The 20,461-nt window shown below is 39.3% G+C and overlaps 1 long non-coding RNA gene across 1 annotated transcript; it reads left to right on the forward strand.

The window, feature by feature from the left end:
- The first annotated feature begins 2,543 nt into the window (after positions 1-2,543).
- Positions 2,544-6,325, forward strand: LOC132710629 (uncharacterized). Its single transcript, XR_009621310.2, has 2 exons — positions 2,544-2,829; positions 3,719-6,325. It is a non-coding gene; the product is annotated as an uncharacterized LOC132710629 (long non-coding RNA).
- The last annotated feature ends 14,136 nt before the right edge of the window (positions 6,326-20,461 follow it).

Consider the following 20,461-nt stretch of genomic DNA (forward strand, 5'->3'; position numbering starts at 1 on the left):
CTACCTACATTTGCAAAATTGGGTTAGAAAAATTGAAATTTCACTGTATCTGTTGACTCCTAGAAAAACTGGCAAAGGAAGGCTGAGAACTCTGAGCATAATGGCTAGGTGAACATACAACATTTTTCTTTTAACTATAAGTTTTATATTTATTTTTTACTGAAAGCAAAACCAGTTAAACCATCAGTTTGATAGTCAAGGAGGAAAACTGCAGGATATTTAAAAAGCTGTCAGTTTTTCTTCAGGCTGTTTTTCTACCTTTGCACTTCTCCCCCCCCTCAAAACAAATCAGCAGAAAACACAGGAAATGCTTTTCTTTGTATCGAAATGCATTTTCCTTTTCTTGTTCTGTAGATTGGTAGATCAACTAATAAGAATTGGTTGATCGGTTAGGTCCATACCATACCATTTTATTGTCCACATTCTTCAGTTATTACGGTAAGATGATAGCAGGAGACAAGGAAGCTAGCAAAGCTCATTGGAATTATTTTATTAGCGGTGGGATGCTCTTCTTACCCATTTCTAAGTTAAAAGCTATCATTTCAGGATATGTATGTGTGAAAAGCAATACAGGGTGATTCAGTCATGGAGGGAAGATCATTACTGCTAACATAAGAAGAAAAACTGTCACCGTGAAAAAGAGGCACAGCAGGACCCAGCTATGGGGTTGTCTTTCATCTCTACCCCTTAAATCTTAGCAATGAAAACATTTTGGCTTCTCCACATTGATTGTGATTGATGTGATTCATATCCTACCTTTTGTTCAAGAGCTCAAGACAGTAAAAAATCAGAAGGCATCTGGAAGCACTCTTTCTGCCTAACAGGTTTTGTTAAAAGGCCTAAGCTTTTGTCAACTGCTGCTGACTTCGTCAGAGGCATGGAGTGGCTGAACTGATGCCAGATTTAATTTGAGACTGTTGAACTCACATCAAAAGGTTTCAGGCTATCTCAAGAGGTCTCAACAAATACAGCCGGGGTTTTTAACACCATATAATTGCTAATTGATAAGGTACTTGTGATCTGTCTCACACGGAGTCTGTATCTGTATCACTAACTTGTCTTCTCCTCTCTTCTCCCCTCCTCACCCACTCTGCGCAAATGATGATGCAAGCAGCACCTCATAAAAGTGTGTGTGTGCCTTATAATACAATTTGTTTACCAGAAAAGGTGATTGGAGATATTATGTCGATCATAAATTAATTCAGCTCTCCTTCTACAGGGAGCACATGACAGTATACTTCCAATTTTCCTCCCAATAATCCCAAGAGGTAGTTTAGACCAGCGGTGGGATTCAAGTAATTTAACAACTGGTTCTCTGACTTAATGATTTCTTCCAACAACCAGTTTGCCAGACTGCCCAGAAAGTTAACAACCGGTTCTCCCAAAGTGGTGCGAACTGGCTGAATCCCACCACTGGATTAGACTGAAGGGGAGTGACTGACCCAAGTCACCTAGTAAGCTTCCATGCTTAGGGAGAACTTGAACTCAGATATATCTGGTCCTAGTCCTTAACTACTATACCACACCAAATATCCCTAAATATGAAGGTCCTCTGGGTTTGGTTCTCTAGACTAAAGAGCTAGTCTAAATATCAGTTAAATATCAGCTAAAATATTCTTCATAAATTGCCTTATCTTTTAAAAACATGTTTTAAACTAGAGGTCATCTCTACGTTCCTCCTCCTCCTCCTCCATCATCATTAGATTTAGAAGTTTTCTGATGATCCAATGTCTTTGGGCAGTGTACATCTTGAAGATAAAGAATAATAAAAGAAAAAAAGGACATGAACATTTGGAACCAAAAGTGTAATACAGCAAAAGGCAGTAACAAAGGCTCCTACACTGAGACCTGAATAAGAGAGAATGATAGTCATGAACTAGCAACAAATGTAATGAGCTGGGCAGAAAATGCCCCCTTGGACGAAAAATTTATCTAAGTAAGAAGTGGAACTTTCCATAGCAAGATAATGGAACAAAACAAGCTTCTAAAAATAGTTTGATTGCATTAGTTATTCCTTTACTGAATTATCTTGCTTTAACTGTCTTCAAAGATGCTGTTTAGACATAAATCTGAGTATGAAGAAAATTCTGATAAACCCATAAGTACTGTATTCCAGTAATGTCATTGTTAATCATAAGTTTTAAAAAGCTCTCTATATGTGTGTGATAGAATATTGAACCCTATTGAAAACTACTTGAAAAAGAGAGAATTCTTTGGTCATGGTTGCTATTCTACACAGTGTTAAGAAAAATGAGCTGAGTCAGTTCCATCATGTTTCTTATTTTCACTTTTTAGAAAGTATAGAGTCTATGTGTGCAAATTACGGAATGGTTTTGGATGCCTGTAGACATACTTTCAGATCAAAAGAAATATTTTAATTTGTAGAAAATGTTGCATTTACATATCAAGCGGACCCAAAGGCTAAAAGTTTTGGGACCTGATATCCATGACACCTGAGGGCATTCAATTGAGAAAGGGTGCATGGTTTCACAACCATAGAAATTTCCAGGTGTGTAGACTTCAAATCCCAGAATTCCATAGCCAGTATGGCTATTGATGAGAATTCCGAAAGTTGAAGACAACGAAGCAGGCATTTTCCCAAAGTCGAAAAACATTAGGTTAGAGCAGGGGTTTCAAACTCAAGGTCCATGGGCCGGCCCCGTGAGGCCTCCCGTGGCCCATTTTCAGCTGGCAGAGTGCTGCAGGAGGCTGTGGAGGCTGAAAACAGGCCATGTGGTGGCTGCCCAGGGCCTCTGTGTGGCCAGTTTTTGGCTGGCAGAGTGTTGCAGGAGGACTGAATTGGACTGGATTACAATTATGTGGCCTCAAGTAAGTGCCTGATCTGGATAGAAAATAAGCTACATCCTATGTTAATACTACAGTTTAATGCCAGATTTTACATACTATAGATCCATTTAATCTACAATCTATTCTGTATTCTATATTCTGTATTATATTCTGTATCTATAATTGACAGCCATTTCTATTTATTATCCTGCAAATTTACCTCTGCTGTTAGATCTTGTATTATCATGTTATTTATGCTATTGTATTTTTATTATCAGTTGAATAATAAAAACACAATAGTATAAATTAGAAATTTGCCTAGTAATTTGCCTAGAAAAGCAAATTACTATTAAACAATGGGGTATAAATTTAGAAATAAAAAGTTTAGTGGAATATGAAGAATACGTAGTAAATGTTTGCCAATAATATCTGGTAGAAGAGCTAGGAAAATGGTTATAATAAAGAACTGTGGAAAGAAAGAAGGGAAGGAAAAAGAATGCATCTTGAGCCTATGTCAAATGCCCACCATGGCCTGGCCCACCATTACCACATCCACCATTACCACACCCAACTCTGGCCACCACCACCCCTGGCCCTCTGAGGTCAAACACATCCCTGATGCAGCCCTCAATGAAATCAAGTTTGACACCCCTGGGTTAGAATAACCTCTCTACATAGGAAAGCTACAACATTTTGTGGCTTTTTATATTAGGAAGGAACAAAACATAGTCTTTATGCAAGTTTAGCAAAATTATGTTCAGAAATTATTCTCCTTTTCTTAGAACTGAAGATTAAAGTGAAGTTCATCTGGATGGACATGAAAGGGAGTACATTTGTATATTTTTCTAGGATTACCTGTTCTGAACAGTTGATAATCAGTTTTCTTTATTTCAGTACTATCTGGATGTCTGTTTTGCTTTTTCTCCCACAGGATTCTGGACAGTATGGATATCTGTCAGAATGAAGTCCAGCAAGTCTCTAACCTGCCGCAGATAATGCCCTGATTGAGACTGAGTGGGCTTGATGTACACTACAAGCTATATGGGGAGGGGGGAAATTTTCCCCTCTTCCTTCCACGCCTTTAGCCATGCTGATTGATAGAGATATGATACACACATCTGAAAGGTACCAGTTTGTCAAAGGCTGCTTTATAAAATAATAACAGTAATGGCAACAACAAAGTAAAGCTAAGCAAAAGCCTTCATACTCAACTTTTTGGCTTCTCAAAGAGAATTGCTTGCCTTATGCTGGAAACAAATAGACAGCTATCTGTAATTTGGGTGTAAAATGAGGGTGGACGTTCATTCTATGAGCTTGTGGGTTGATTTCCAAATGTTTTGATACCAGGCTAGGTAACATCCGTGTTGGCATTCCACAAGCAATTCCAACAACAGACACATTGACCTTAACCAGCTAAGAACCTCTCAGAATTTAAATCAACTGCACAGCCAACCAGAAATGGCATTGACCCTTAACCAACCCATGCAACCCCCCCCCAACCAGGACTTCACCTCCCAATGACCCTCACCTGATGTGACCTCCCCATCACAAGACCCATCACAAGACCCTCACCTGAGGTGATCCACACCTGACCCATCACAAGATCCTCACCTGACATGACCCTCACCTGACATAACCTCCCCATCACAAGACCTACTGACCACAGTAGGTCTTGTGATGCAGTGACCACACTGTCCTTATAAGCAGAAGAACACTGACACTCCCTAAATTCCACTGAAGATGTTACCTAGCCTGGTAGGTAACATCTTCATGTTCAGAAATCAACCCACAAGCTTGGAAAATGAATCTTCAACAAAGAGACAGGCTCATGAACTACCTGGATAGAATTCTTTTTATATGTTTTGCAGGAAACTGAATTCAGAAGACGGTTTTCCTATCCCAGAAAGTTTATAAGAAACATTCCCATGGGGTTTCTTAGTGGCTGTTTCCTCTTATCTTTCCATATACCCCTACCCCCCTTTTCCTTCCACATTGACATATCTAACATCAAAGTCTGCTCAAAGATGATGGCTCACAATAAAAGAGTTGTACAACATTAAACTGTACACACCATCGGTCAAGGAATTAGAAAAGAAAGTAAACTCTACTAAGAGAATCTTTTCAAAATAAGAACAGCTTTCACCAAAAGGCAAACCGGAAGGACGCTGACAACCTTTTCCAACTAAGCAACCTCCCAATGTGTTTGGTGTGGTAGGCCCGAGAATCATCAGCTTTAAAGCTTGTTTCCAGAGGCGTCTTTCCACTGCCGAGACTTGAATTGGAACAGAATGTAGCACTTGTTGTATTACTCCAGCATTGTGTTCTTTTCTTAACAGCAAATTTAAGAATTTGCCTCACCTGTTCCCCTGTCCTATCCAACTTCTGTGACAAAGTCTTTTTTTCTATCCTCCCCTGTTCTATCTATATTTACTGAGAGAAATCAGCATCTGGTTTGTTCACTCTGAACTTCCTGCCTAGGGTTTCAAGCTGGGTTTGACCGAGGCACATGGAGGTCAAGCCAACAAAATTGTAGGAGGCCACAGCATGTCAGCGGATGAGGCCAGGGTTACAATAATCTCATGCGTGCATGTGGCCATTGAACTCCTATGGGGCCTGGGTCACGCCAGCTGCCTTGATAACACTTTGCATAGATTTGCATGGGGAACAAATCTAAGAAGGCTGCTTCTCATCTTTTCCACTCTGTTTTCATCAGCTCTCTGCCTTTTCTCTCTCTCCCCATCAGCTGATTACTTAATCAGTGCTTAATAACAGCAGCATAAATGCTGTACTCTCTGCCAATTTCCCTTCCTGGCTCTTGGTTTCCAAACATCTTTACCTTCTCTCATGTTTAGACATAAGGGGTTAGAAATATGCCCCTTCTGGAGTCAGCCCCCCCCTTTGGAATGTGTTTTTATCTCTTGTCTATTGACCCCACCCCTCCCTTCGGGTGAAGCCCCAGTGGAAAGCTCTGTTTGTTTAGTTTGGCTTTTAAGTAACTGTGTTCAAGGCCTAAGGATGCCTCAGTTAATTGTGGGTTATTTAACAGGTCCTCTTCTTTGAAGTCCAGATAATGGTGTCACATAAAGAGCCATGGACAAATTATTCATGAGGGGGGCTCAGCAAACTTCACTTGACTGAAAGGGCTGCTGACTCCACAGAAAAAGTCACTAATAATTTTTTATGGCTACTAATCAGCTTTGGGTTGCTAAACTTTGCTGTCTCCCAAGAGACTCTGTAAAGAATTAAAAGATAATAATCTGGAGGCAAGGGTAAAGATGATGTGTCTTTCTCCAAAAGAACAGCATTTTTACCTTATTTTTAACCAAAACCTCCCATATCCCTTTGCAATCTCCCCTTATCATTTATTCCTGATAGTCTTATCTGACTCTAGGACAGCAAGAGAAGGTCTCACAGAGCTCTCTTTGTCATACATTGCCATCAAATTGTCATTTTTAATTTGATTGAAAAAATTAAATACTTGAATAGTATTTAATTACTAACTGTATTTTAATGAAACTGAAATATACCTACATTAATAGAGTGTATTGCTTGGCATATAATTTGAAGCAACCTACTTTAATCTCTAGATAGGAACATGTGATGAAGCATTGCTAGATCTGGAAACGATGGTGTTCAAAGTAGTGAGCTGGAAAAATTAATCAGGGAGAGCAGAAGCTAACTTTTATGGTTTACTGAAGGAGAAGACATATATTAAGAAGACTCCCATGAGGTGATGCAAGATTTCAGAGCATTATTCATATGAGGGACACAGTGGCTCAGTGGCTAAGATGCTGAACTTGTCGATTGAAAGGTTGGCAGTTCAGCGGTTCGAATCCCTAGCGCTGCATAACGGGGTGAGCTCCCATTACTTGTCCCAGCTTCTGCCAACCTAGCAGTTTGAAAGCACATAAAAAATGCACGTAGAAAAATAGGGACCACCTTTGGTGGGAAGGTAACAGTATTCCATGCGTCTTTGGCGTTTAGTCATGCCGGCCACATGACCACGGAGACGTCTTTGGACAGCGCTGGTTCTTCGGCTTAGAAATGGAGATGAGCACTTCCCCCTAGAGTCAGGAATGACTATATGTGAGGAGAACCTTTACCTTTATGTTTATTCATATTCACTCAGAAGAAATTTAAATTGTTTTTATTGGGAGCTATGAGAGACAAGTTAGGGAGATACTGTGGCCACAGTGCAGTGATACAGCATATGTTCCTCATGGCTCAGATCTCAAAACCTAAATTTGAACAGCTGTTACTAAGTTGTATGGGCATTATAGTGTCCCCTGGACCAATGACCAGCTCAGAAAAAGGCAGTTTCTTAAATACTGCAATTCCCACAAGGCACTTTGGTCCAATTCTACATCTTAAGAAACCAAATGTCGTTCAGCCTATGTAACCACATCAATGGCATCGGCATATCCCCAAATTGTTTTTTCTCATAATAAATACCCATCACAATTGCTAGTTAATTTTTCCCCTGCATTAGCTGTTTCGTTGCCAAGAATAGTTTCAGGATGTAAAAGCAACTCAAGAGAGACTCAAGAGGCATGTGAGCCGGTAGAGAACATTCTCATTCTAGTCACAAGCTATGTTTCTAATAAACACCAAGTAAATAGTAAAAGTGATTAGACACAAATCTCACCCTCTCTTTTTCTCTTTTTCTTACTAATCAGCACTTGGCTGGGCAAGATTTTGTCAGATAACGCCCAGAATGGTGGTGAAACATCTGCTGTTAAAACTGCTTGTGATTATATAATATGTTCCACTTAGCTGGTTCATAAAATGGCATAAATGTTTCTAAATAGCCAAAGTGTTCTTTTCAGAAAAATACAGACATCATTTTAAACAAGATTTGAATGTACTGGATTCTAAAATCTGTTAAACTGCAACATAATTAAGCTGCAAATCATATGTCAAATGCTGGGATGCTACAGAATTTCAGTAAATGTTCTTATCCTTTAAAATTGCTATTTGAAAGCAATTATTTTTCTATGAGTGGGAATTATAAAAATGGGGGGGGGAGGAAATAATCTAGTGCTCTTAATGTGACTACTGAGATGATGCATTGCTGTAAGGGTTCCAGATTCATCTGTCCTTTAGAGATACACATGATGAGTGAAGGACAACTGGTACAGGAACCCTCTTCTCTTCTTCCTGTTTTCTCCACCCAAAGCAGTGCAGGATATTATGAACTTTTCCTGCTATTCCATGTGCATCTGGCATATTTCCAAGTACTCAAGCTTTCCCTATCTCCAAGTAGTCATGAGAAATGAAATTAGGTGGGCCACATTGTTCTTGTCATACATGCCAATAAAGCAATTTATCCTGCCTAAATATCTGGATTCTTTAAACCGAGCTCTTCATTTCACTACCTTTAACTCCAACCCTGTGAAAACCAGATTGTTTTCTATGGTATGATGGATTCCTCAAATGACATTGTCCCACTGGATTATTGTTACATCTAAGAAACAAACTGTCTCCCAGAGACAGTCCCAAAGAAATTGCAAAGTTAATAGATTGATCTAAAGAGTACAAGCACTATATACAACGACTTGTGGCTAGATAAAGACAAGAGTTCTTCTATCTAGCTGAAGTTTGTTCTCAATTCCAAAAAGAATTTATTCTCTAGGGTAAAACTGTCAACATTCATCACTGTGTTAGGATTCACTTTCTTTTTGTCCATCTGCTAATCTGACAATGTTAAACATTGAGGAGAAGTGTCCTGCCTTTTCCAAAGTAACAGCTATTTTTCTAACCCCTTACTGAGTATTGAACCAAATCAACATGGTAGTGTCACCCACAAATTTCCCCAGGAATGAAAAATAGTGGACAGCAGACCTTAACTCTGAATTAAACTGATTGTGACATCTGGGAAACTGATTCCACATAGCAGTTGGAAGAGCTTGACTCTTATCTTAGATCAAAAGCAAATACTTCCACACATTCCAAGGCTAATCAAAGCTTTTTAAAGGGGATCCTGAAGTCTGGGACTGCCAGAAGATGAGAGTGAAGGATAAAGCATGGAGCAATTGTTAAGTGCACAGCTGCTTTTCTGGAAAGCAACCAGCACATTATTATAAATAAATAGAAACACAATACATCTAACTAAATATGGAGATGCATATGTCTTGAATTAAACTCACCCCAAACTTGTGAATTTCTGATAAGCATTGAATGTTACAGCTATTTTGAGAAACTCCAGTATGGATTAGCTAGGAGAGCATGAGAAAAAGTGCTCCCAGCTGCAAACCCTTCTTTTCTTATCCCTTTGTAAAATGACCAAACAAGCAGGCAGCACGAAAAAAGAAAGGATAGAAAAGTGAAAGAAAAGTCCTAAGCTCTTTCATTTTCTTTCTTTAACAATTATCCAGTACACACATGAAGGCCAAAATCATAATATTTTGGTTCACCTAGCCAGCAGCTAAGATGAAATAGTGACGATGGCTCTTACTGTGGATTTTGAAGAGTGATAGGCCACCCGCTGAGATAAAGGCCATTTGTGATAGGAAGGGGAACAAGGCTGCACTGGAAATTAAATAAAATATTACAATTTGCTGAACAAAACATGGACAATTCATTGTTGTCCAATGACAGACTCAGAAGACCAATCAGGAAAAATCAGCATCTATATAGATAGCAAGAAATATGCCTATACAAAGCAAACGGTATCATATATGAAGTAGGTATTAAGTCAGAACTATTTTTTCAGATATTATTTCCATTGACTTTATGATACTTCTTGGAGTGAGTTTAATGGATTGAGGAGCATGCAGAAAGCATGATGAAATAATGTGATATTTTAATCAATCACAGCAGTTAGTGCAAAATGAATAGTACTTATGTTTTGTTCACTATAATGTGTTCTGACCTAGGCTTCCTTAGAAAGTATACAACACAATCTTAGCTCTGGCAACCTCTTTTATTAATATGGCTGTGAATTATTGTCATTCCCAGTCCGAAAGGCTTCTCAAACAGTCTTTCAGGGGAGTGTTTACAAACACCCACCTTATCTCCCTTGGAATACTGCCAGAGAGCTAATTGCCATATGCAGGGCAAGGCCAAATTTAGCACAGAGTCAAACAAAACTTTCCCAAAGCTTTTACCAACCAGATGAACTAATTGCTTCCTGCAAAAGCTCACATCCTGTTCGTTCCTCTTTTATATCTTATGGGAGGGGCCAATCATCTCCAAGCCTTACTCCCAAGTCAACCCTGTTTTCTTAATTGTTCCTGTCTTCTGGCAGCTCTGTGCATGCGCACACTGGGGAACAGGCTCCCGCTGTTCTTCTGCCTTGCTGATGTCAGACTCTGGAGACTTCAGAGGCAGCAAAAAACTACCAGATGGCCTTGGCCCCCTCTCTTTCTCCAACTCAGAGCCTTCCCCAGACTCCAGGACTGGCCCACATTCCTCCCCAACCTCCTCACTGTCTGAATCTGCTGCCAGGTCTGCTGGCTGCTGGCGGGCCACAACATAATGCCAATTCCAATTTTTGCAATTGTCTGACCATATCCATGCATGCTCCCTCCTCCCAACCCTTTGGGTCAATGGAATGGAATTCTCAGATACTGTCTTGACATGTTCCTGAAGTTTTCTTTGCAAAGTTTTTCAGAAATGTTTTGCTATTGCTTCCTTCCTTAGGGCTAAAAGAGAAGAACTGGTCCACAGTCACCAGTTGGTTTAGAACCTAACATGGGATTAGAACTCACTGTCTCCCAGTTTCTAGCCTGATACCCTAATCACTACACTAAACTGGCTCTCCATGCATGCTTAGTTAAGCCAATTAAATTAAATATATTCTACTTTACTCTCTACCCTCATCACTTGAGCCTCTTTCAGAGAATTAGAGGAAAGGACCCAGGAAATGTATGCTTTCACTTGGACACCCCCCAGAGTCACTCTGTGAGATGGGCGGTACCTACATAGGATAAATACATAAACAAAAAAGTGTATAGAGTGAAAATTCCAAGTTTTTAATTCATCCTTTATCTAATCCTTTATATTTGTATCTCTGTAGGTATACATAGAGTCTCTTTTGAATCTCAAAAAGTCACAGGCCTTAGCAGTGTTTGTCAAACACCTCTCCCAACACAATATATACACTAATCATGCAATGTAGGCTGAAAAGATTAAAATGATGGAAATGAGTGAAACTCAAATCCTTTGACTCACAGTGGGCTAGTGAAAGAGAAGCTGCACATCCCACTAAATTAGGATCAAATGTATTTCTTCCCTACTCATGGCATCTTTTAGAGTCATCTAATAATTTGATGCCATGGAGAGTTGCGGTGGCGTGGTGGTTAGAGTGCAGTACTGCAGGCTACTTCTGCTGATCACCAGCTGCCAGCAGTTTGGCAGATCAAATCTCACCAGACTCAAGGTTGACTCAGCCTTCCATCCTTCCGAGGTCAGTAAAATGAGGACCCAGATTGTTGGGGGCAATATGCTGACTCTGTAAACTGCTTAGAGAGGGCTGTAAAGCACCATGAAGAGGTATATAAGTCTAAGTGCTATTGCTATTGTGCCCAAAGAACAGCAATGATGGGTGGCTGTATGTCAGTGATTGCTGGGTTATATGGAGATGTTCTAAGTAACTAATAAGGAAATGGCCCAAGAGAGAAATCTTGAAATGATAACTACTGTGGCTTGCAGCTTTGAAGTCATTGTTTACTTTAATCTTTGTAGGCTAAATCTAAGTGCATGGCTGACTTTTGCATAATTATTATCTTGTGAAAACGAGGCGTGTTTGTTCATTTATTCGTTTATTCATTCATTCAATTGAGAGGTCTCACGATACCACAAGACTATGGGTGGCTTGCAACGTTGAAAGCAAGAAGACACAAAAAAATATATCAAAACAAAGACCATGCGTGACTGGAAAAAAGGAAGATGCTTAATCAGAATAAAACTTTACAGAGACTTAATACCACCCTGCCCCAGGGTCTGAGAACAGGGAACAGCCAAGTTTTCAACACCTTTTGGAATATCATCAGATTGGGAGTCTTATGGATAGATGGATTATACCCACTGAAACCACACACAACCATACATACATTGTGAAAGCACTTAAAGAAAACCCACCAAAGCAGAATGAGTTCATCTGTAGTCCTAAAGGGCATGCCAATATCTATCCACCTTGGAAACTCTTTTGCTCACATTCTTTCCATTATCTTTACTAAATAGGGCTCTGTCCAAAACTGAACTGGAAAAAAAAATCATATAATTACTGAGGCATGGGAAATGGAGAATTAAGAACATATCAGAAAAAAGTGCCATCAGGACAATGAGGCCTGTCCAATGGGTAAGATTTCTTGCTGATAATAAACTGTTTTCACATACCGGGACTCAATTGTTTTAACAGCTTACAGCTCTTGCTGAAATTATCTTGGTGTTTTACAGCTTGAGTTACCTTTAACTTTGGGATCTGTTATTAATCTATCAACCACCTCCAATATGTAAACCCTCCATTGGAATCCCAGGCTAACTGGTAGAGCCAAATCTCTAAACTCTTATGGAAGGTCAGGAGGTTTGGAGCTGATCTCACTCTGGGGGTGGGGGAGCAAAATATTCCAAAGGGTAGGATACCAAAGGTATCCTTAAAAACAAAAGTATAATTGACCTCAGCATCTTTTTCTTTCTGCAAATTACAATTGTCAAATGTCGGGGAAATCAGGAGATTCAGGCAGTTTAAATGAGTATAAAGATTTATTGCAAGCTTAAGCTCTCTACAAAAATCTGAGCTACTAACAATCAAGGGAAATGAGCGGGAATTAAGAGGCATTCAATGTGGGCTGGACTTAGATCTCTTGCGGGCATGCAGGGACTTGTGATTTATGATGCATTTGACCCCTCCCTTGGATTCAGGCTGGTCATCTCCTACAGCAATCACATGACCATGGGACATTGTGACAGTCAGAAATCCTGACGGGTTGCCAATTACCAGATCACTGACATGCGACTGACGTGACATAGAGGGGTGCTTTGGTAGCTGGAACTTTGAGGACTGTTGTAAGTACAACTTATTCATCCCATCTCAAATCTGAACGGTTGTTGAATCAGTGGTTATTAAACAAAGCTCACTGGTATTTCCTTTGAAAGGCAGAGCCAGCCTATTTATTATGTCAATTTTGATGCCACCCGACTTCAGACTCTAAGCAGCTAATTGATTATGCTATTTCTGTTACAGTGTATTTGAATTTTTTTTTAACACTATGACCTGTTTGGGACAGTTTACTCTTCAACTGCAGGAATTTATATTTTATTACATTTGCCATCTCCTCAGATTTCAGGTCTTCAGGTCTTTTAAGGGAAGAGTGGCTTGATACCTTTTTAGAACACCCATCCCTCCCGAGTTTGGTTCTTCAGACCAAAAGCAAAGGAATAACATGAGTTAAACTTGTAGACAATAATTTGTTTTACTTTCTTTATGTGTACAGGAGAGATTTTTGTTACTGGTAGAAGAGAATATTTGTAGTTCAGGGTTGAAATGAGGGGTCCTTGGTGCTCTCTGAGATTGGTTGTTTGCTTGCAGATGTTTCATTACCAAACTAGGTAACATTATCAGTGCTTTTTTTTTTTTTTTTGATACTGAAGGGCCTATAGTAACTCTGGATACAGATTTTCTGTACAGCTACATTGTAATTTCATCTTGCCTTTTATTTGGAACTCAAGTTGGTGGATATGGTAAGGTCTCCTTATTTGTGCTAGAATCAGCATCCTATAAAATAGATTCGGCTGCGGGATTTGTCCTCACATTTTAAAACTGCAATACTTAGTGATGGAAATCCAGGTCCCAATGATCATAATTAAATTAGGACTACCTATAGCAATAGCACTTAGACTTATATACCACTTCACAGTGCTTTCCAGCCCTCTCTAAGCAGAGGATCCAGCAATCTGGATCCTCATTTTACCAACCTCGGAAGGATGGAAGGTTGAGTCAACTTATACTATACAAATGGTTGACAGATAGATACATAGGTCCTGTTTGCCACACAAATGTGCACAGACAGATCTATATCTAAAACTATAGTTATCCCTACATCAAATACATATCAATTCAGCTTGCAAACCAAGATTAACTTTATTTGTACAGCTTTAGCCATCTTTATATCAGTTTTATTTTAACAATGACCACAGTCATTTAAAATATTAGGGATATAATAGATTAGAAGAAGGTATGCTTCTATGACAAGGAATTCTCCATCTAAAATCAAAATAATACACTTGTGAATTTCATCCCAAAATCTGAAATAAAAACATAAGCCCAAGTGTATGAGTTGAAAGTCTAAGTCTAAATAATATCCCCTTAAACTAACTAAAGTAACTATGTTACTTCTCCAAAACAAAAAAATAATATGCAAAACAAAAATATATGTTCTTTAGCATCATTTTCATCGAAAAATAAACTACATTTTACAGGCTAAAGGCATAGTACATTAGTATATTAGAACAGGATATTAGAACAGTTTGTTATTCCAAAGTTATATAAATAATTAATATCTGTTTAATATCACTGTCATCAAATTTCTGCAACTGCTCATAAAAATGAGTTATTGCTTAGAAGCCACAGTGGAGTTTTCCAAAGTTTTAAGAAATTAGGAATTTCAGAAACAACAATGATATCAGAACTAGAAAGTCCAAAAGCAAGCTGGATAAATTACTGAGAGGCATACTGAGTAATCTAATTTGGTTTAGGCCCCGCTTCATCAGAACTAAGTCCAAAATAATATGATTGCTATCAGTTTCCACCCCCTCCCCCAGATCTGTCGGCTATTTTATATATGAGATTATCCTATAATGTGAAATTTCATGGGTAAGAGACAGTGGTGGGTTTCAAAACTTTTTACTACCGTTCTGTAGGTATGGCTTGGTGGGCATGGCATGGCATGGCATGGCTTGGTAGGCATGGCTTGGTGGGCGTGACAGGGGAAGGATACTGTAAAATCGCCATTCCCACCCCACTCCAGGGGAAGGTTACTGCAAAATCCCCATTTCCTCCAGATCAGCTGGGACTCGGGAGGCAGAGAATAGATGGGAGCGGGGCCAGTCAGAGATTGTATTTACCGGTTCTCCTAACTACTCAAAATTTCTGCTACCAGTTCTCCAGAACTGGTCAGAACCTGCTGAAACCCACCTCTGGTAAGAGAGTTAAAAATATATCTGTGATTTTCAAGCTATACCAAAATTCATCCCCAAATAAATAAGGGGCCAAAGATTTGGCAGAATTTCTGTGTCAAATAGTAATTTTTCAGACTGAATCCAGAGAGAAGCTGTTTTCTGAAATTCCTTATTCCAATCAGTGATCAAAATAAAATGATGCCCTGTAGTAAATCTGAAAGTATGGAAAATTAAACACTTCTTTTCCAATAGACAGTGAAAACCTTAAAACTATTCTTGCCACTTAAAATTATGCTTGCCATTAAATTTGCATGGAGCAGGTACTTTTGCATTAAACCTCTATAAATCTAGTGGTATCAATACCACTAGATTTATAGTTGAGTAGTCCTCAACGTATGACCACAATTGAGACAAAATTTCTATTGCTAGCAAAATAGTTGCTACTTTTTATAGTGCCATTATAACTTTCAATGGTCACTAAATGAACTGCTGTAAGTCAAGGACTATCTGTAATAGTAGCAATACATTAAGCCTGCTCAATAGCATTCTAGCTTAAGAAACTGGAAAACTGGCAAAGGAGAGGTAAAATGAAGCACATATTCTTCAAATTCCCAATAATATCTTCACAGGGGATGTACCAACTGACTCATTAGCATAACCATTTACCTAACCCTGCCGTAGGTCCATGAGGAATTTTTGTACTGTATATACAAAGAAGAATGCAAGCAAGGGAAAAAACAAAGTTATGTCCAGTGACACAGATTCAAATCAACAGAAAAGGAGTGAATTGGCAAGAGATTGGCTAATTCATTCTCTTTATCCAGTTTCTCCTTTTATCCCTGAAACGGTCTTCTTTTTTGGAAAAAAAAAAACAATGTCCTTCAAGCTTCTCCTGTAGGCTATATTTATTGTAGAAAAACGCTGCAACTGTATGACTTTCTAAAAGATATAACAACAATAACAAATTAGATGCTTTATTCTGTGTTCTTCCATAAATGTTAGCAATGGGGGAAAAAAAAACCCAATACCAATGCTTTCCTTTTGGAAATCATGGGCATAGGCTTCTCTTCTATAAGGCCTTTAGGTGTGGCAACCTTGCCCCTGAAGGAATGTGACAGGGTGCTTAATTGGAGCTGGGGCTGGGGCAACTGTACAGCCCCATACCATGAAAGATGATTTAAGGCAGTTAGGAATGGACTTGTCAAGAATGTTTCAGAATGTGTTATTCCTCGAAGTCTCATTCCCTTTCCCTTGGTTTCAGAGCGACCCTTCTGAGGATTTACAGCATTTGCACAAGCCCCAGGGTGTAAATCAGAGTCTCTCTCTCTCTCTCTCTCCCTTTTTTGCTACTCGCAATGCTTCCTTGCTAGCAGTTTCTGGAAAGCAGTCTGCCTGTCTGCCTGTTTAAGGAAGGCCATACTTGGAACATCTAACTTGGAAGGAGGATGGTGGAACTTGGAGTACAATCAAGAATCTCCAGTGGCTTAGGCTTCATTAGAAACTGTCAGAGCTGGATTAACTATTATGCTAAGTAAAGCAGCACACCAGAGCGCTTCTGCCAAGCTGGGACCTCAGCTGCGATGTACTCATCTGGGTTCTCTCTGATGTGTCCTTTCTACTCCTTGCACAGCTCTGCTTCCTCGTTGCAGAGTCGTGGCAGCTGTAGGAAAAAATTAGCATGTTGGAAGCCAGTCTGCTAAGGAGACGTTAAATGTAGTCCGGAAAGAACCCCTGAGAGCTTCAGTCTAGCGAAGGACCACTTTAGTACATGTGATCTTGCCTTGAATCTTGGGTAAGGGACACAGATCTCAGAATATAGTGAAGAAAACCAACTCCATGTATGGAAGCGTTCTTCATATGAAACTGCATCAGATTAATATTGGGAGAGTCTGCTGCACCATGAAGGAAACTGGCCAGGAATTAGAAAAGGAGCCAAATTATGTCTTCTTTTGATTTCCCAGCAGTGTTTTCTTATGATTAAGACATTTCTGCTTGTGTTGCCAGAGGCCCTTCACCAACTACATTGATCAAAGGGGCTCAAGATCCCTCTGCCCTTGGTTTATTTTTAGACGATAAATGTATATCTTATCTTGTCTCCAGGACCTCAAGATGGCAGTCTTTCTTTAAATTTCCACACAACAACCTTGTGAGGGAATTATCCAGTGAGCGAAGATGGGCTTGAATATGGATCGTCTCAATCCCAGCTCAGCTAGAGCCATCAGATAAGATAGGATTTAGGAATCCTTTTTTTTTTTTTGCTGTGTAATTAAAGGCTAAATGATCATTGTATAATTTATGTAAGTATGTGTGTGTACTTAAAGAAGTGTGGATTTTTAATTTTATTTTCAGCACACAGTTTTGCACTGCTTTTCTGAAACTCACTTGCCTTTAACTAGTGGTATGATTACTAAGGGCACTTTTGCAGGGAGGAAGTTGAGTATCATGGCTAGAATAATTAATACCAAACATTAGGCTTACCCTGAAACAAATGTAGACACCAACAAACAGAAAGGAAGAAGCTCAGTCCTCAGAGTCAGCTGCTGCTGCTGAATTTCCTCCTTTCTGGGCAGTCAAAACCATACAGGGCTGTCTTAATGCATGGGCCTGATGGGCACTTGCCCGTGAGCCCTACGAGCATAGGGCCCCCATACTAATCTGTGTATGTTAACCCTTCAATGCACCTTGTATCATATGAATACAGCAACTGCATGGCTTACTGAGCATTATTGTGTTTTTCAAGCCTTGCGTATTGTTCAAATGTTCATCATGTTGATTAGTTGTTGCTAATGGAACACATGGAACACTATTATCTTCCTACCAAATTATTAACCTATGAATCTACTTGGATTTGCATGCTTTCAAACTGCTAGATAGGCAGGAGCAAAAGGTTTCGAGCAAAAAGTCATAAATTGCGGTCAAGGAATGGTGCTGCAAAAGGCTGCAGTTGTTGAGCATACAAAATGCGATTATTTGACTCAGGGGTGGGTTCTACTTACTTTTACTACTGGTTCGCAATGGGGCCGTGCACTCACATTCTTCTGTGCATGCACAGAAGCTTCTGCGCATGTGCAGAAGCGTTCTGATGACGTTGGAGTTAGTGGGCGGAGCCTCCCGCCGGTTTTACTACCGGTTCTATAGAACCGGTGCGAACCGGGGGCAACCCACCACTGAGTTGACTGCAAGGGGATGATGTCATTGGAATTTCAAAACTAGGTCGTAAATTCCTTTGGGAGGGGTGTTGTCCATTGTAACTGCAAATATTCATTAAGCAACCAGTTGTAAATTGAGAACTACCTGTAATCCCACTCTTCTCTTTCTCTTGACAAAAATGCTCACAGGGAAATGCTGACTCTGCAAAGACTCACCAAGTGGTTCTCCACCCTCTCTCTTTGGGGCTGCTCAATCTCTTCTTCTGAACTAGGCTTTTTCCCACCAAACCCATCCAAATCTATATTGCTTCTCTCCCTTCCAGTCTTCAAGCTTCAGATCTCAATTAGGCCACTGAGATCCTCACTGATATGAAATGGCCAACCAGCTTCTTATGGGTACAATCATTGGCCAAGATGCCATTTGAAGCTGCAGATTTGTTTGTACTCCCCCAAGCTGCACGCCCTGGAATCCCAGATGGGCCAAGTACTTCCCCCACCTTACATCAGCAGAAGTAGAAAATTGCAAATTGCAAGCACATTTCCTTCTCCATCTTCGCACCTGAGCCTGTGGCTTTTCTATGATTTCAGAGGCATGAGCTTCTTACCAGGCTAACTTTCCCACTTCCTTTCTGTGCCACTGTCTACCAACTGAACTTGGGGGGGGGTTAACCTAAACACCACAATCAGGATGTCCACTGAGAGCACTTTTACAATTTCCCTCAATCTTTCCTTCTATTTCCCAGACTATTTCCAAGGATCCTATTTTCTTTGAAATGTGCAGTTTTAGCTTCAAAACTTTTCACTGACTTTATTGAAATAACTGGATTGCACTAATAACTCAAACTTTCTTCTCCCACTCTTCGGAATTTAAAATAAGCCCCAGTAAATTTCAAAATGATGCTTTTTAAGAAAAAGCTCACTCAGATGTATTTAGCAATTAAGCCGCCTCACATATTAAACTTAATATTTATTTTAACAGTGTTTCTAAGGTCCAAATAACAAACTTTATTATTTTATCAAATTTTCGTCTTTCCTTAGAGATGGAAAAGTTACGAAATAAATATCACAACTGTCCCCACCAGGCTATTTATTTGATACACAGCTCAACACTCAATTAAATTGTCTCTCAACTTTAGAATATAAATCTGTGTGCATTCACACATGCCTAAACTGATATCTCTGTGTTTGTATGTAACAGATAACAGTTTTAAAAAGCTTGAATTCAGCTTTTAGAGACTAGTGTTTGTTATTGTGTTAAGAATAAATAACACTAGCAATTTATTTGAGAAGCAGTAGAAATGCCCATATAAAGAGCAAAACCTGCTACTTCGGGTAGTATGTGTATGGGCATGTACATGTACATGCTTTTGCATAGTTTTCAGTATTCATTTCTTATATTATGTGACCGCTGTGTAAGTTTCTGTATTATTTGGCTAGTTTTAGTCCCATCTGCTGAATAACACCTGGGCTTTAGTGACATTCTCAGCAGGAATTTTTTTTTTTTTAAAATCAACATTCTTGCACTCCTAATATTATTAGAATTGCTCCAAATTTGGCTCTGTTCCTCTTTGTCCTTTCTTTATATATATCTCCCCTCCCCCATAGCTCTCTTCTCATAGCTCCATGTATTAGGAGTAGGGCCTATTGCCAAGTTAACAGGAAAAATTATTAACCCCGGAGGTTCCAGTTGTGTTATTCTATGCACTCGGGTGGTTTCCCTGCTGTCAGTTCAGGAAAAAACCCAAAGGCAATGAATATTTTCTGCAATCGGTTATAAGAATAAGCACTAGTATGTGTATTTGCCCTTGACCACAGAGATCAGATACAAATGTAGTAAGTCTGAATAAGTTCCAGTGTGAACTAGTCACTGCTTTATAGTTGTGATAAGGAATAAAGAAGGTCAATGCAATGTTCTTTCTGAGTTATAAAGTGTGCAAAAGAGCTTTAAAATGCCAAGGGTATTGCTGTAGGCATCAGTAGCATTTTTTCCTAGTCAGGTTCTAGGGTAGAGATCTTGGGATCACCCCATACTTCAATCAAGCATCTCAGACACAACAAACATTCATTCCTTCTTTTAAAGATATATGTGCTGTTCTGGAACCTTGTATTTTTGATGGTGCGTATGGATAGTTCTATTTCTATAATGCATCCTTCTAAGTCTTACAGTAGTGAAGAAACTGTAGGAAAAGAAATGAAGTCCATGTTCCCTGGGAGGAAGATAATTGGTAACATATGGCAGAATGAAATAGGATAAAATATACAAAATACTCTCTTAGCACTTTTGAGAATTAACTAGTTGATAGCCAAAGCACAAAGGCAACAACACTTTTGCTAATAGATGTTGCTACCAAATCTTAATTTCCATTGCAAGCCTTATGGTCTAGATACATTTCATGTTAACTGAT

Source organism: Pantherophis guttatus, chromosome 1 (genome assembly GCF_059756535.1).
Source record: "Pantherophis guttatus breed Tessera chromosome 1, ASM5975653v1, whole genome shotgun sequence".
In the NCBI taxonomy this organism is placed as follows: Eukaryota; Metazoa; Chordata; class Lepidosauria; order Squamata; family Colubridae; genus Pantherophis; species Pantherophis guttatus.